General features: G+C 46.1%; 1 long non-coding RNA gene across 1 annotated transcript in view; it reads right to left on the reverse strand.

Moving 5' to 3' along the window:
- LOC137161523 (uncharacterized) overlaps positions 1 to 15469 on the reverse strand; it is a 206995-nt gene extending 191526 nt beyond the window's left edge. Inside the window, exon 1 of the long non-coding RNA XR_010922106.1 lies at positions 15369 to 15469. This is a non-coding gene — a long non-coding RNA (uncharacterized lncRNA). The remainder of the gene's footprint in view (positions 1 to 15368) is intronic.
- Between the last annotated feature and the right edge of the window lie 2318 nt (positions 15470 to 17787).

Genomic DNA, 17787 nt, shown 5'->3' on the forward strand with positions numbered 1-17787 from the left:
TTTGCTTTTTTGCTAAATAGTATCTTTTATAGACACTGCATCCTAACATGATTCACAGAGTTAAATAATGCAGGTATGTAATATAATAAATTCCTAGCTCTTATATTGTGCTTTTCATTAATAAATCTCAAAGCACTTCATAATCTTTAATATATTTATCCTTTAATGTATTAGTGTTGGTCAGGAAAAACAAGGTTACTTACCAGTAACTGATGTTCTTCGAGATGTGTTGCTCATGTCCATTTCACTATAGGTGTGTGCGTGCCTCCAGGCACAGTTCCTGGTACTTTTTTTCCCTTAGCAGATCCCGTAGGGCCAGCTCTGGCGCCCCCTGGAGCCCCGCACACATGCCATGGTATATGAGGTGCTGCCGGCCCTACGTCCCCTCAGTCCTTTCTTTCTGCCAGCAGGGGTTGGGGGGTGGGTTGTGGAATGGACATGAACAACACATCTCGAAGAACGTCAGTTACTGGTAAGTAACCTTGTTTTCTTCTTCCAGTGATTGCTCATGTCCATTCCCCTATAGGTGACTAACAAGCAATACCTTTGCAGGTGGGTAGGAGTTACCGGTGAGCTGCCCTCAGCACCGCTCTGCTGAATCCCGCGTCCTCTCTCGCCTACTGGATGATGGCGTAGTGGGACGTAAAGTATGCACCAATGACCAGGTGGCAGCTTTGCAGATGTCCTGCAGGGGCACTCTCTCCAGGAAGGCTGTAGATGAGGCTTGAGCTCTGGTTGAGTCCGCTGTGATGGTTCCCGGAAGCAGCACCTTAGCCTGCTTGTAGCAGAACTTGATGCATGATGTAATCCATGAGGAGATGCGTTGCGTGGAGACAGGTGAGCCTTTTATCCGGTCCACCACTGTGACAAAGAGCTGCGTCCATTTCCGGAACGGCTTTGTACACTCGATGTAGAAGGCCAGGGCTCGTTTCATGTCCAGCAAATGCCATCTTCTCTCCTTCTCCGAACCGTGAGGTTTGGATTAAAAACACGGGGAGAAAAATATCTTGATTACAATGAAATTGGGAAACCACCTTGGGTAGGAAGGCTGGACGCAGCCTCAGCTGAACCTCGTCCTTATAGAATACCATATAAGGGGGCTCCAAGGTCAAGGCCCTAATCTCGGAGACCCTCCTGGATGAGGTAATGGCCACCAGGAAGGCTAACTTCCATGAAAGGATGAGCGGAGGGCACGAAGCCATGGGTTCAAAGGGGGGCCCCGTGAGCCTCGAAAGGACCAGGTTGAGATCCCAGGGAGGCACCGGGTCACGGACCTGCAGATAAAGCCTCTCCACCCCCTTGAGGAACCTGACTGACATGGAATGGGAGAACAGGGATCTCCCCTCTAGCGGCCGATGGAAGGCCGAAATGGCCGCCAGGTGAACCTTCAATGAGACCAGCGCCAGACCCTGGAGCTTTAGCTGGAGCAGGTACTCCAGGATCACCTGTATAGGCGAGAGGCTGGGCGGAACACCCCAGGATTCCACCCAACAGGTAAACTGCCTCCACTTAGCCCAATACACGACCTGTGTAGAAGGCTTCCTGCTGCCTAGCAAGACTTGCTGGACCTGCACTGAGCAGGCTCTCTCTCCCTCCATCAGCCACAGAGCCTCCAGGCCGTGAGGTGCAGGGAGTCCAGGTCTGGGTGCAACAGGTGACCATGGTCCGGGGATAGAAGGTTGTGTCGTCTCAGGAGCTCCAGGGGTGGGGCGATCAAAAGGTCCAGCAGCATGCTGAACCAGTGCTGTCTCGGCCAGGCCAGAGAGATGAGTATAACGTTAGCCCTGTCCCTCTTTATTTTCAGCAGGACCTTGGGTAGGAGCGGAATGGGAGGAAATGCATACATGAGAGCCCCCGTCCAGTCCATGAGGAATGTGTCGAAAATCGACCCAGTCTTGTGACCCCGGAGCGAGCAGAACCTTGGACACTTCGTGTTCCAGGCCAATGCAAATAGGTCCAGTTGGGGAACGCCCACTTCTGGAAGATCATAGCCACCACCTCTGGCTGCAACAACCAGTTGTGGCGGGGGAGAAACGACCTGCTGAGGCAATCCGCCTTGTCATTCCTCACTCCTGGGAGGTGAGAGGCAGTCAAGTGGAAATAGTGCCTCACGGCAAAGTCCCACAGATGGATAGCTTCCTTGCAGAGGGCCGAGGAGCGCGCTTCCCCCTGCCCGTTTATGTAAAACATGGCTGCGGAGTTGTCCGTCAGCACTTGCACCACTCTGCCTGTCAGGAATCGGAGGAACATCCTGCACGCTAGGCGAATGGCCCTCAGCTCCTTCACGTTGATGTGCAGGTGCCTCTCCTCCCCCGACCAGAGCCCCTGAGTGCCTAGGTTGGCACTGATGTGGGCTCCCCATCCTGTGACCGACGGGACCAGTTCCCTGAACGGAACGCCCTTCATCACTGTCCTGGGAGTCCGCCACCAGTGTAGGGAGGCTGAGACGGCTGGGGGAAACTGTGACCACCCAGTCCAATGGGTGTCTGCTCGGCACATATACTGAGGCCAATCATGCCTGAAGCTGTCTGAGCCTCAGGTGAGCTAGTCTCACTACGTACGTGCAGGCCGCCATGTGGCCTAACAGCTGTAGGCAGTGCCTGGCTGTTGTCATGGGGCACCAGTGCAACTGGGAGATGATAGAGACCATCGCCTTGAAACATGGCTGAGGCAGGAAGGCTCTGGCCTGGGAAGTGTCCAAGGTGGCCCCAATGAATTCTATGTGTTACACTGGGGTTAATGTGGACTTCTGTTCGTTTATGAGTAGTCCCAGCCAGCTGCATGTGGAGCAAGTGAGGGTCACGCTGTCCTGCACTTGAGACCTGGACCTGCCCCTGATCAGCCAATTGTCCAGGTAAGGAAAAATTTGCACACCCTTTCATCTCAGGTGGGCAGCCACTACGGTCATGCACTTGGTGAACACCCTTGGAGCTGAGGATAGGCCAAAGGGCAGGGCTGTGAACTGGTAGTGAGAGTCAGCCACCATGTAACGGCAAAAACGCCTGTGGCTGGGGAGGATAGACACATGAAAGATGCGTCCTTGAGATCAAGGGCGGCATACCAGTCTCCTGAATCCAGGGAAGGGATTATGGAGGCTAGGGAAACCATGTGAAACCTGAGTCGTTTGACATATTTGTTTAGACGACGCAGGTCTAATATGGGTCTCAGACCCCCTTTTGCCTTGGGGATGAGGAAATACCTCGAATAGAACCTCTTCCCTATTCTGCCTAGAGGGATCATTTCCACCGCTCCCAGGTTGAGGAGGGTGTCCACCTCCTGCAAGAGGAGTTGCTCGTGAAAGGGGTCCCTGAAGAGGGATGGAGGGGGAGGGTTGTTGGGGAAGGTAGATGTAAACTGTAGGGCATAGCCCCCTGAGACTATCCCAGGACCCAACGGTCTGAAGTGATTTTTGCCCATTCGGGATAGAAGGGCCTTAACCTGTTTAGGAAGGGGCGGGGTGGATACAGGAGAGCAGTCAGGGCACCACCCTCAGGCACACCATCAAAATTGCCTCCTTCTGGTTGCCCGACCCCCTGGGGGGCCCCTGCGGATGAGCTAGGGGGCTGATTTCTTCTTCTAAACCCCCTATTCCTATAGGATTGAAAAGGCCTGGGTGGAGGCCTTGGCTGCTGCTGTGCCTGGGGCCGTGATTGACGCCTGGAAAACTGGGGCGTGTAAAGGCCCAGGGAGCGAAGCGTGGCCCCGCAGTCCTTCAGACCATGCAACTTCACACCGGTCTGGTCGAAGAATAGGGCCGACCCATCAAAGGGGAAGTCCTGAATTGATTGCTGCATCTCCTGGGACAGGCCTGAGGATTGCAACCCCACGAGCACCTTCTCATACAGATGGCGGAGGCTATGGCCCAGCCCACGGAGTCAGCTGCATCACGGGACGTCTGGAGTGCTGCCCTAGCTACCGCGGTTCCTTCCTCCACGATAGTGCTAATGTCTGCAGCCTGGTCCTGGGGCAGGGCCTCAGCGAACCACCTGAGGCAGTCCCACAGGTTGAAATGATATCTGCTCAGGAAGGCCGGATGGCTGGCAATCCTGAACTGCAGGCTTGCCATGGAATAAACCTCTCCCCCAAACAAGTCTAGCTTCTTATTGTCCTTGTTCTTGGGAGTGGACCCTGGTGGACCTTGCCTGTCTCGCTGGTTAGCCGCATCTACTACCGGGGTTCCCGGGACAGGGTGTGTGAACTAATCCTGAAACCCCTCGGCCGGGATGTAATATTTTTTCTCAGCCACCTTTGACATAGGGGCGACTGAGGAAGAGGTTTGCCACAGAGCCTTCACAATCTTAAGGACCTTTTCGTGGACTGGGAGGGCCACTCTCGCTGGGGCAGCCACCGCCAACACAATAAAGAGGCTCTCTTTGGCCTCTTTTATCCTCCTTCACCTCCAGCCCCAAGTTGGAGGCCACCCTCTTGAGCAGCTCCTGATGTGCCCTGAAATCCTCCGAACTCCTCAGTACCGAGCTGGACTCCAGCGACCTGGTTCCACGTCACGGACTGCATGGTGCCGGGTCTTCCTCCGGCGCCCGGACTATGCGCCCTCTCGGTGCAGGCGAACTCCTCGGTGCCGGGGATCTGGAAAGGGAGCTGTTGGAGCGCTGCTTGGCAGACCTCGACTGGTGCTGCCTCCGGTGCCAGGGATCGATGTCGGCGCCGAGAGGGAGACTCCACATCCTGTGCCAGAGCAGGTCAGCTCCACGACGCCGACTTGGAGCGACTACTGGGGGAGTGGCTCTGCTCTACCCTCAGAGACTGTCCAGCGGGAAATCTTCCTCTCCGTACCAGGAATTTCCACTGCCATTCAGGGGGACCCAACATGGGTTTCTCCCGTGACACCGGCCCCTTCTCCCTCGGCAGAGGGGGGTGGCGGAGGTGGCGTAGGCAAGGCCAACAGGGCTCTTGCCGCCTGAAAAGCCTCCGGTATCGACGGCGTCAGCAGGGGCACTCGTACACTCCCAGGAGTCAGGGAAGGCTCCCTGACCGGAGATGCAGACACCGGAGAAGACTCGACGGGCTGGGTCCGGTGCATCTCCGTACTTGACCCTGCCTGTACCGACAGCACAGGGGAGTGTCTATGCTCCGCACACTGCTTTTTCCTCTTCGGTGCCGGCGATGTTGCATGGTGCTGAGTCGAAGACAGTGCTGACAGTGCGCTCTGTACAGAGGTCACGCTCGGTACTGAGGTGGAGCGGGTCAGCTGGGAAGCTGGGCGGAGCGCTGCCTCCATCAACAGGGCTTTCAACTGCATTTCTCGGTCCTTTTGAGTCCTTGGTTTGAAAGCCGTGCAGATCTTGCATGTCTCTTTTCTGTGGACTTCACTCAAGCACTTAAGGCAGAAGTCGTGGGGGTCACTGAGCGGGAAGGCCTTCCCGCAGGAGGCACATGGCTTGAATCCCAGCAACCGGGGCATGGCCTGGCCGCTCAAAGTCCCCACAGGGACTTGCCTTATCTCTAACTACTCTTAATGACACTTAACAACTACTTAACTAACTAAAACTAACTTAGAATATCAAACAAGTCCAAACAAGGGGAATAGTACTTGCTGAGAGCAAGGCTAGTTCCAGCAACCGTCACGAGCGGAAAGAAGGAACTGAGGGGGCGTAGGGCCGGCAGTGCCTCATATACCGCGGCATGTGCACGGAGCCGGTCCTACGGGATCTGCTAAGGGGAAAAAAGTTCCAGGTAACCGTGCATGGAGGCATGCACACACCTATAGTGGAATGGACATGAGCAAGCACTCGAAGAAGAACGTCAGTTTTTTATTGAAACATTTCAGCTGTCTTTCATCAAAACTTCTTTAAAAAACCCTAATTTCCTACTAGTTTTAATAAAAATACACACTGTCTTCCCACAATGCATGCACGTATGTACTACTGCCCTCTACTGGTCATGATGGGTTAGAACTTCTCACCTATGTACGATCAGCATGATACCCTCATTAACTGGTGTTATGCTCTAATACTGCAGCGCGTGCACAAATTTAACAGGTTACCCCCCTTTAAAAAAAAAAAAAAAGCATAAGAGAAGTTTATGCCCCAGAGAGGAATCCTGAAAGTAAATAAAGAGCTGTGAAGGTACAGGAAGGCGGTTTCAGATACCAAGATGTGCACCTATATATTAGGACACATCTTTTAATGCAGCCTTGCATTACTGTCATGAAAATGTACAGAAAGGCCAGGCACCTTAGAAAAATCATTCCACAAATCTAGTCAACAGCCTTTGCTATGATTAATAACAATGAAAAACTTAACATACTACTTACCCAGTGAAGGAGAGTGGGGTGGAAGATATTTCTCACTTGTGTGGATAGACAAGTAAAATTATTCTCAACTGATTTAGCATTAAATCTTTTCTGCCCGTCACTAGTGGCTACAACGATGATTTTGTAAAAGAGAAGAGGGACAAAATTTCATCGCTCTTTAGGGCACTAGCTGTCTCTTGTAGTAGAAAGTGAGAGCCTGAGACATGAGGCTTAGTATAATAGGCCAGGTATGAGGCCTGAGCCAAAGTAATGGTGAAGTCTGATATAAAGCAAAGTTAGCAGAAGTCATGCTGTGAATGCTGACAGGCTCACAGTAACTGGCAAGAACAGAGCTGATACACACATTCCGAAAGAAGAACTAGGTACAGAACACTCACACAAGCCCGTTCCAGAAGAGTACCAGAATATTCCAATATGCCAGAGATAACGATGACATACTGACTCCTGAGAATGACAATATGGTGGATAGAGATGTTTTGGTCGGACCATCTGGTACAAGGTGAAAGGTGGTATCTTACCACATCAGAGGTACAACACGAAGCTTGTTTGTATCTGTGTATAAAGGAGGGTCTCAAAGAGTGTGTCTATCTGGGCAAGCGAGGAACGGAAAGTCCCGTCATTTACTGAGCTGGTCCGTTGTCAGGAACATACATGTGGCACATATAGGGCGCTTTTTACCGTGCTTGTTTAACAATAAAGCTGGTCTGGTACCTTCATTGCTGAAAGAATTTGTGGTCTCATTGGATAATCTAGTTGCGGTTTGGTGTCTCAGTTATCTGCAGAGCTGGAACAGCATACACACGGGGAGAACACACGCAGCCAACAACTGACAACATTTCTTGTACGTATGGAGCCTAGTACAATGGGTCCCTGATTTTGGTTGGACCCTATAGGTGCTACCATAATGCTCATAATCCATAAGAATAAATAAAAGAAACCAAATTGTTTGAGGATGAATCTGATACAATATAATCTGCTACAAATACATTTAATGATAAGAAACTTATCTGAGCAGAATCCTGAAAACAAGAACGGTTTAAAGAAAAAATAGAAAAATCTCACAGTAGTGTCCTGGAGACATAAAAAGATGTGGCATCAAGTCTCAGAATAACAAAATAAATGGTTTTTAACCAATGTACACTATTGTATTGATGAAGAGAACACAGGATGAGAATGAGATACTAGCATTTCAACATAGCCCCAGTCTATTACAATCATTCATTTTCTTCCTGGGATGATTGGCTTTCCCAGATAGGACACAGGCAGACACCACAGTATATAGCACTATGGAAGTATGCTTCAACTGCTGAACATAAACAATGTACATCACTGTTCTGAACCACCAGTGCTTATCAGTGGAAGGCTGGCTGTTAGGAACATCTTGACAATAGCACTGTTTGCAATGCCTTATCGATTACCTGCCATCTGGAAGTCAATTACAGATCTGAACAAAGCAACAGATAGTGAATCTTTAGACCAGTGTCTCGGCAGAATGCCAGTGTTTGGGACTGCATGTATTTGCCTTTGCATTGATTGAAACTCATAGATTATACAGATAACTCAATCAAATGAGTTCAGAAGCACCATTCTCTTTCCACACAATGTTCATGAGGAAGATCCATCTCACAGCTTGTGCCAGGAACATTTAAAAATGATGCACAGGGTTTTCCAGGTGGACCAAAGATATACAGTACTACGTGTTAAACATGATGGTTTATCTGATTAAAAAAAAATAATGCAAAGTAGTGAGAGCTGAAATTCAAGGCCCATTTGGGCCAAATCCCAGTCCTTAAGAAAAATTCCTATTGTTTGAATAAAACAGTATTTTACAGATTAGGAAACTAAAGCACAGCGCTTAAGCAGCTTGCTCAGGCTCACCGAGCAAGCCTGAAACAGAGCTGGGAATGATTTCACAGCGCTCCTATTGCCAGCCCATACACTAACCACCAGGCAATACTTCCTTGTGTACTTTGTGAAGGGAAAACAAGATGGGGTTTCTGTTTTTCCTGAGAACTGATTTTAGAATTCACTGTAAAAAGTCTGAGATAGAAAATGTTTTGTTAGCAGTTGTTTCATTTTAAACTTTAAAATTTTTAAAATTTTTAAAAGTTTAAAATTTTAAACTTGCCCGCTATGTTCATCAAGGTGGCCATGCGTGCAAAGGGGGGATAGCTGATCAGGTTTTGCGATTTTGGTGTGCTCCAGGTATTTATCAAGTGGCTAAACAAGTATCTCAAGGTTGTGTTATTTGTCAAAAGTATACCGTGGGACTTCATCAGCCACAACAACTGGGGGCACCAGAATGGGTTTATGGCCCATTCCAGCGTTTGCAGATAGATTATATGGACTTGCCTCCTTGTAAGGGTTTTAAACATGTGCTAGTAATAGTATGTGTGTTTTCAAAATGGATTGAAGCTTTTCCAACTAGAAAAGCTGACACAGCAGCTGTTGTTAAGGCATTAGTGAAAGATGTAATTCCAAGATTTGGCTGCCTTTTAGTGGTAGAATCTGATAGAGGAAGTCATTTTGCTAATCAAGTTATGCAGTCTTTAATGAAAGTTTTGGGTATAATTCAAAAATTACACACTCCATATAGACCTCAGTTATCAGGAATAGTTGAAAGATCAAATGCAAAATTGAAGAATCAATTATCTAAAGTTATGGATGATACCGGATTACATTGGGTGGATGCGTTACCATTAGCTTTAATGCATCTAAGAACTATGCCTATTAGAAAGACGAATTTATCTCCCTATGAAGTTCTTTTTGGGAGACCATTTCAACTGGGGGGAAACCTGACACCTGCACACGCCAGTCTTATGGGTGGAGATGAGAAGTTGGTTGCATACGTTATAAAATTACAAAAGACACTTACTGCTATTTTTAAGTTTTCCATAGACGCTCAGAGAATTCCTTTAGATGTGTGCATGACATCCAGCCGGGAGATTGGGTACTGCTAAAGAAGTTTTCACGCAAGAATTGCTTAGAACCAAGGTGGAATGGTCCTTACCAGGTGCTGTTAACAACATACACTGCTGCAAAGCTACAGGGAAAAGAAGCTTGGTACCACTGCACCCATCTAAAGAAAGTACGATCACCTGATGCTGATTCTTAGAAGGAGAAGATTTCTAAGTGCAACGAGGGAGCTTCGCTGGACCGAGGTCCCAGAAGCAGACGTGGAAGGTGAAGAACTACGGGCAATCCCCTTGTGGTTGCTCTGAAGTAGACGTGGAAGGTGAAGAACTACGGGCAATCCCCTTGTGGTTGCTCTGAAGTAGACGTGGAAAGGTGAAGAACCACAGGCGATCCCCTTGTGGTTGCTTTGAAGTAGACGATCTACAGAGTTAAAAGTGCAGCAGGAAAGAAAAGATTAATGGACTATATTATTTACTTATTTTTTGGTGTGTTTGTTATATTAAGGGGATAAATTGTTTTAGAATTAGTGTAGAAGATGGATATGTTGTTTTTGATGATGTTTTTAATTAATTTAAATATAGATAATGCAGATTTTAAAGCCAATTCATTTTATATGTTGATAAAGAATTTAACTGCATCTTGGGAGGTAAAAGATTGTTGGGTGTGCTCTTTTATGGCAACCCATCATCGGGAAGGAATACCTCTAATACCTATTCCTGTGCCAGTTAATGAATGGGAAAGTTTGGCCTGGACTAATCCCATGGGAACAGTAATAGGGAAAGAACATCGGTTGGGAATGAGAGTTGATCTTAGAGACTTAATTCTCTCTGGAAGGAAGCCAGCAGCACCAATATGTGTGCAATGGACACAATGTGTACCAGTAACAGATTCAGATAAACCCTGGTTAAATGTTACTTGTGAGGTAAAGAATGTAGGGAAATATTCAAAATGCAAATACATTGTCTATCTACCTACAAAGGAAGGAAAAAAAATCAGTAAAACTTTGATACAGAAACGAGGATCCAATGCCACTAATTTGAACCAGAAGAGAGTTTATAATTGTACATTAGATGCTACCCGAGGAATTAAGTGTAACAATACCCATAAATGGTGGAAGAAGTTAGAGAATATGAATTTATATAAAAATAACCAGTTTAGAGAAGAGGTTTGGAAGATTCACAAGGCTACTACCATTAATCAATATGTAAATGTTACCTGGTTTGAATGGGCTAACATCATGTTACATGTGCTATACCAAGCCCATTCCAATAGTTGCAGAGGAGTTACTCCAATCGAAGAAGGTGTATGGTGGGCATGTGGAAATTGGGCAGGAAAAACTTTACCACCAAGGTGGAAAGGAAGATGTACCTTAGTATATCTCTGGCCTGGAGGTGTGCATCCAGTTCCTTTACATGACGTTGTGTATAATCACCGACCAAAAAGAAGTTTTAGGCCCACCCTGGATGCTCACCATTATAACCCATTAACTGAACACTCTTCAGCATTCTGGAGAGGACGGAGAATGTTTTTGCCCTGGCAAGGAGTGGGTGATTTGGAGTATGCACTAAGAAATTTTTCAGCAGAATTTGAGATATTTGCCCTAGATAGGTTAGCCCTAGACCAATTGTTAGCTCAGCAAGGAGGAGTTTGTGTAATGTTGAATCAAACCTGTTGTTTTTATAAAAATGAATCAGGTCAAATCGAGATGGATGTACACAAAATTTGGAATGTCAGTAGATTTTTCCATGAATTTGCTAACCCTCCAATGCCACCGTCTGGCATTAATATTTCATGGTCATCCATCTGGAATGCTTTGATTTTTTGGTTACCAGACTTATTGTGGCTTAAAAAATTGTTTGTAACTATAATAGGATTTATGATAATATTACTGTTAATGTTTTGTTGTAAGCAGTGTTGTTGTTCATTTTTCCAGCACAAAAGGTTTAAGCCCCCTAAGAAACAGATGGTGCAAAGGTCAATACGGTATTGGTATATTGGCAACGAAAATGAATGAATATATCATAATTGTGATTCTAGTAGTAGATCTATTAGAATCAAAGGGGGGAACTGTGAAGGGAAAACAAGATGGGGTTTCTGTTTTTGCTGAGAACTGATTTTAGAATTCACTGTAAAAAGTCTGAGATAGAAAATGTTTTGTTAGCAGTTGTTTAATTTTAGAATGTTTTGTTGTAATAATATAGTTAAGAGGTCTAGACACAAGTAGAGAAGGAATGCAGAGAAAGACCTTGTAACTTAGATAAGGAAAGTTGATAGTATTCAGTTAGAAAATTTCTAGATAATACTTTTTAGTATGTATGACCATGGAAACTGTGACGTGTTAAAACTTGTTTATACCATTCTATAAATACGGTCTGTTTTTTGGAAGCAGGGGTGTCATTCCTTATATTTGAAGGGATCACCTTCTTTACGTAAAGAATAAACTTTGATTTTGCTAATCTGTTGTTGGCTAATTCTGGACCCCCGCCAAGGCAACGGACATATCAGTAAGGACCCCCGAGTTTGGGTTCTTCAACAACTTACAATAGCCACACAAAGCATTTCAGCAAAGCCCCACACACAAGCTATGTTAATCCATGATTTAACTGCTTACGTGTTTACAAGTGGAGTCACAGATACCCAGATGTCACCTCGTGTGGGGGTTGTGAAACAACACTCTGTTAAAAAAATGAATGAGTGATGGGAAGGCCGGGATGGAAGAGGGGGAGAGAGATGCCATTCTGAATTGATTGCCATATTTTAGTGCTGGCTCAGTGCAGGTACTTCTCCTCTTTGGAGAGAACACAGTTATGTCTTTGGGAAGAAGTTAGAGATGAAGACAGGGCATCCTCCACAGAGAGAAAATGCTTTATCATAAACAGGGAATCTGACAAGCTGCTTAATGGGAGCTGACTGCTAGTCTCCATTTCCTTCCACTACATACTATATAAGGGCTTGATCCTGAAACACTTCCATGGAATCCAGTGGCTCTACCCATGCGACTGCCTGTATGAATAAAGACTTTGGAGATCGGGCCTGTAGCACTGTGCAGTGATTGAAAACTGGGTTAAGGCACTCCTGTGTTGATTGCCTCTGTGAGCTGACTGAATCTTATGTACTGCGTTAAGATGCTGAGCACAGCAAAGAGGGCAAAACAAATGTTCTGCTCCTTTCTGGGAGTGCCAAATATCAACTAGGACTTGGTTTAAAATATCAAATGTTTGTATCTGCCCACCTCAGCCACACCTTTTGCAATATTTCCTAGTATCTATAAAGAACTACTGAAGATATTCTCTTCCATCACTGAACCAAAATGTAAAAGATAAATCAATAAGTCAAACAATGCCACTTCTGGGGGTGGAAAAAAGTAGTTGCCTATCACCACGAAGCACCATTACAATGCTCAGGAAAAGAAAACCAACTGGAACTGCAGGGGAATTTCAGGTAGTCACAATACAGTTCCCTGAACTGGAATTTTGCCTGGAGAGAAGAGTTAACCCCACAACCCTAATAAAAAGTACCACAGGATCTTTAAAGAATATGCAGAGACAGATCCTCCAATTTTACATTTCTCCCTAAGGACACCCTTCACCAGCAATACATCTCCTAGGAGTGGATTATGGAAGGGATGTTACAGAAGGAAAAGAACCTGCTTCTATCAGTGCAGAGCTAAGCCACAAGCACAACTTCCTGCAGCAAATGGATATTGCTTGAAATATCTAGCATTCAAATATAGACCCAGTCTGACCCAATGCTGCCTCTACTTCTCTTAGTCATGGCTCGTTTACTAAATGTGTTTAGAATTGGTCTCTTCTTGGGGTTAATTGTGGCTGGAACAGAGCCAGCACTAAGACATCTGTCTTCACAAACCATCTACAGATAGCACAATAATACCGGTTTCCCAAAGCATTTGGGCCTCACCCTTAGAGCAGAAAATAAGACGCGTAGAACCACAGCCTTTTAAAACAATATTTAACATTTAAAATAATGAGGTTTTTCCCTCTCCGACAGCATTAAAAAGGCTGACAAGGAGAAGAAAGGTCTTACACTGTATTTCTAGTGACAGTTGGCAGGCAGGGCTGTTTGCCAGCTACCTGAGTTATTAGCCACATATCTTATCTCTAACAAGACCATTTACTGTACTCAGGACAAATATCTGTTTGCATGTGAAGGCTCTTTGCTCTGCTGCAGACAGGACTGCACAAAGGTTTTGGGGGACCCTGGGCAAAATCTGAAACTGAAGGGCCCCCCTACCCCTCCAAAAAAAATTACCAGTGAAGGGAGGCCAAGGAGGATGTGTGTTAGAAAGTTAGCCCACCCTGCACTTACCCTGCAGTGGTAGCATCTCTCCTGAGGGCGCAGGGCCTGTCTGCCTGCTTCAGGAATTACAAGCTGGCATGTAGGTTCACACCACCAATCACTCAAGTTTAGGTTGGCTGGTGACACAAGGGCCTACCAGGCCAAACCTGGATCCCTGACTGCTATGTTGTGGGGGGAAGGGGGAGCTCACTGGTGTAATAGGTTTTCCTTCTCCTATAGGAGCAGTGTCTGGGGTACAGAATGAGTGACGGCAATTAAATCAGCTCCGTAGAGTCTGGAGAGCTGTAGGGGAGAGGCCTACTGCAGGACCTTGTAGGAAAAAAGAATAGAAGGAAACAAATGGAAAAGGGGAGTAAGAGTGTCAGAGAACTGATTTTTTTCAATGAAGAATAATCTTAGGTCCATTCCTCAAGTATACCCCCTGCAAAATACTAAAAATAATATATAGCTCTTCCTCAGTAGAGCTCAAAGGGCTTTACAAAGGAAGTCAGAAGCATTATCCCCGTTTTACAGATGGGCAAACTAAGGGAATGGAACAGTGAGTAGCTTGCCCACAGCAGGCCAAAGCAGCTCTGGGAGTGGAACCCAGGTCTCCTAAGTCCCAGTCCACTGTGCTCTCTGCTAGGCCTCCAGAGGAATGGCACTGCCTGCCCAGCACAGCATTACAGCCTTCACCTGGCTGTGGCAATTCAGAAAGATTTGATGAAGGCTCCCTGCTGAAAACCAGCTTTTACTGACTAACAGAAACCAAGGCCCTCAGTGAAAACTGAGAAAGAGACTGGAGCCTTTTTTGTTTGACAATGTACTTTCTGGCTGGCAACAGATGGGTAAGCTTATCCCCAAATCCAGCCGTGATGAGAAGCCTTTTTGTCCCTTCAGTGTTTTTAGTGAAAAGAGCAACATAAAATCAAGAATTCTCAGCTTTTGCCAGCTCCAAGGAACCCATGAGACTGATTTCAGTGGCAAATCACATCCTATTTGCATTTGTAATGTGTCATTTATAGGCAAGTATTTATACATGACACTCGTCCATCATCTCTCAAGACTCACTAAGCCTTAACTAATGATGATGATAAAACAGTCTTCAGGAAGGTACCATACCTTTAAAATCTGAATGGTCCCTAAGCAGAGATACAGCTTAGTGGGGAATCTAGTATTAGGCTATATTAAGGAGACAACAATGCAGAAAATACATCATCATAAATCATTCTACATCTTAAACACCAATTCATTTTTAGTCACCACATCTCCCAAGAGAGAGCAGGGTGGGAGAGGAGTGGAGAAGGGCAACAGAGCCAGTCTGAGATATGGGGGAGAGCAGGAGAGTCCAGATAAGGAGAGACCAACAGGCCATGAACTGATTGGTTTAGAAGAGAGCAAGAGAAGCTATGAGAGAGGCACTGTCCTCATTGGTTCCCTGCACTTACCACTCCTAGTCTCTAGATTTTTCCCTCTGCCCCAGTGTGATTGCAGCCCTTTTCGGGAACGGGGCCCTTCTGTCCAAAGCATGGGACTCCACCCTCCCACAGGAGTCAGAGCTTTGCTCTGTGGAAAGGCCCCCCCCAGTCATTAGCCTCAGGAAAAGTCTTTAAACCAAGACTATCTTCCACAAAGTAGCATTCTTGTCCTAAACTAGCACTAGTTTATCACATTGTGTTACACATACACATGAAGAACCCTTCCTAATTTATTTGCAGCCAAGAGGATTTCTCCTAGATAGTATTCAGCCCTCTAGCGGTAGATAAAAGTGAATGCTATAAAGAAGGCCAGCCACCTATTTCTGTACTGTAAGAACAAGAAACACCTGAAATTTAAAAACTAAATATATATATTAAAATAGATGCAGAGATTTGTTACTTACACATCACTTCCTCTGCTACATAAGACTGCAGGAGTCATGCTGTCTACTACTACCAGCTTCCAAGGTGCAACAGTCATCCAGAGAGCTAACCCCCACCACACATTGTGGCCTCCCAGGGCCTGAATCCCAATGCACCCACTCCATACAGCTGTAATGCGTTTGCAAACTCTCACAAGTATGTGGAGAGTCCCATGCTGGCTGTTTTTTCTTAAAGGCCCAGCTCAGAGACTCATGTGATTCGGTGAGAATCTCTGCTTTCATTTAAAAAAAATTTTTTTTTTTTAAAGTGTGTAGCCTTTATGGTTGCAGAGAAAAGCTTAAAAATATGACTTGACCTGAAGGCTCAAAACCCCCAGAAGACTAATAAACTGCCCCTATATATAAAATGATTTTTTTAAACCTGACTCCTGGTTTCTGAACCCTTGGGACTGGCAATACTGGTTGCTGGAGTTCCCAGACTCTCAGAATGAGCTGGTGGAGAACATTCAGCTGCCTACAATATCCAAACAAGGAATCTTTAGCTCACCTCAGGTTAGCTGGCAAGCTAGGGAATCACCACCCTCTGTGGCTACATTAGGATGGCAAGCTGGTACCTCGGTTCCGTCAGAAACCCAGTAAGATGGAGAATGTTCCAGAGCCTGGAGAGTATTCCACTCCTAACTTCTGCCTGCCAGCTCTCTTCCCAACTGAGGTGAGAAAAACCCCAGGGAGGGGCTGAAGAGTGACACCCTCCATAGCACCTGGAGACAGGCAAATGGCTGTACCCAAACCAGTAGAAAAAAATAGCTTTTAGCTGAACCAGCAGAGAGGGCTAGACCCAGACTGCACTGTGAATGAAAGCTGTTTACTTGGAGGCGATGGCAAAACCTAAATGAAAGCTTAGCTGCAGGCTGTGGTCATCTGAGTTTCTGGGGGAGCACTGGGATGCGTAACTAGACAAAGGAGGATTTTGGCAGCTGGGAGAAAGAAAAGATGCTGCTCCTTTATCCTGTCCCAATGAAGCCACCTCCTTGTCTCCCCGATATCCCCCTCATCCCCAGAAATGAAAAATCAGGACCTGTTACAGCAATCTGCCTCTGTTCTTTCCTTTTGTACCTTATTTCCTAAGTAGTTCACTCCCTCCCATCTCTTCATTCAGAACCACTGTCATTCTCATCTTTCCTTCCCCTTAGTTATAATGAAAACAAGCCTAAGGGGCCTGTGTCTTATCAGTGGACTGAAGCCTGAGAAGCAGGCCAAAGAGGAGCCTATAATCTTGACTAATGTTCTCCTTACAAAGGGAATGATATCTCTCCCTTCCACTGAGATAAAGGAGAGGGGTGACATCATTGGGGGCAGTCAGCAGGATGAGATTTCTAGCTGTAAGGCTAGGTAAGTACTAGAACAGGTTAACAAGGTGGTTTGTTGAATCCCCATCACTGTTTTTAAGAATAGGTTAGACCAGTGGTTCTCAACCCACAGGCTGCTTGTGGTCCAACCAGCGCACAGATGCAGACTATGTAACATCCAGGACCATATAGGTTGTATATATATTGTGTGGATGCAGCCCACATAACACAGAGAGAGCTGCATGCGTGGGCCACCATGGTAAATAGGTTGAGAATCAGTGGGTTAGACAAAAACCTGTCAGGCATAGTCTAGGTACTGCCTCTCCATAGGGGGATGAATTAGATGACCCCTCAAGATCCCCTGCAGCCCTACATTTCTATGATTCAATTCAGAGCCACAGTCAGCTTATAAAAACTCCTGTTTTTTTGTAATACCAGCAGGACAAGCTGAGGGAAATACAAGCTTCCCAAGACACCCAAGCAAGATTTCTGATAACCTAAGGCAAAAGAGAACATAGGGAAAGTAGACAGTAGGACTAGGAGCCGGGCGAAGATAAACAAAAGCAGTTGTGCTGAAGCTGAAAGTAGGAAGTATAGGGCAGAATCTGAGTAAAAAGGGAAAAAACCTGAGTCAACAAGGGAAAAAGTATTTGCTTTCAAATAGGCCTCGTAACAACAGTCTTGGACGAACCAGAGTAGAGTAAGTGACTAGGCCTGAAAAGCAAGGCAGATGAGGCCACATAGCAAACCCTAGACCATGCTTAACCTGATAGAGATAGCACCAGAGACCTCATACTTCAGGGACTTTCCACCTCAGCTTGTGAAGACTATGGTTACAAGGAACCTGAGAACTGAATGTGGGAATGCTTGAAACAAAGCTGCTGTGCTTGTTACCAACCATTTGTAGCTCCCACTCTCCCCCTGAGATTAGAGAAAACCAAGCATGTCTGAAATTAGGAATGGAAGTAGTCATGGCCCCCTAGAGGTTACAAGGCTAAGGGCCACCCATGGTGCCCTCTATAAGGGAAATAAAATAATGTATCTAACTTTGCAGCAGAATATTAGATAGTTTAATAATCAACATTTGTCTA

This window comes from Emydura macquarii, unplaced genomic scaffold (genome assembly GCF_026122565.2).
Source record: "Emydura macquarii macquarii isolate MOO-44397 ecotype Brisbane River unplaced genomic scaffold, CSIRO-AGI_Emac_v2 contig_2321, whole genome shotgun sequence".
Taxonomy (NCBI): domain Eukaryota; kingdom Metazoa; phylum Chordata; order Testudines; family Chelidae; genus Emydura; species Emydura macquarii.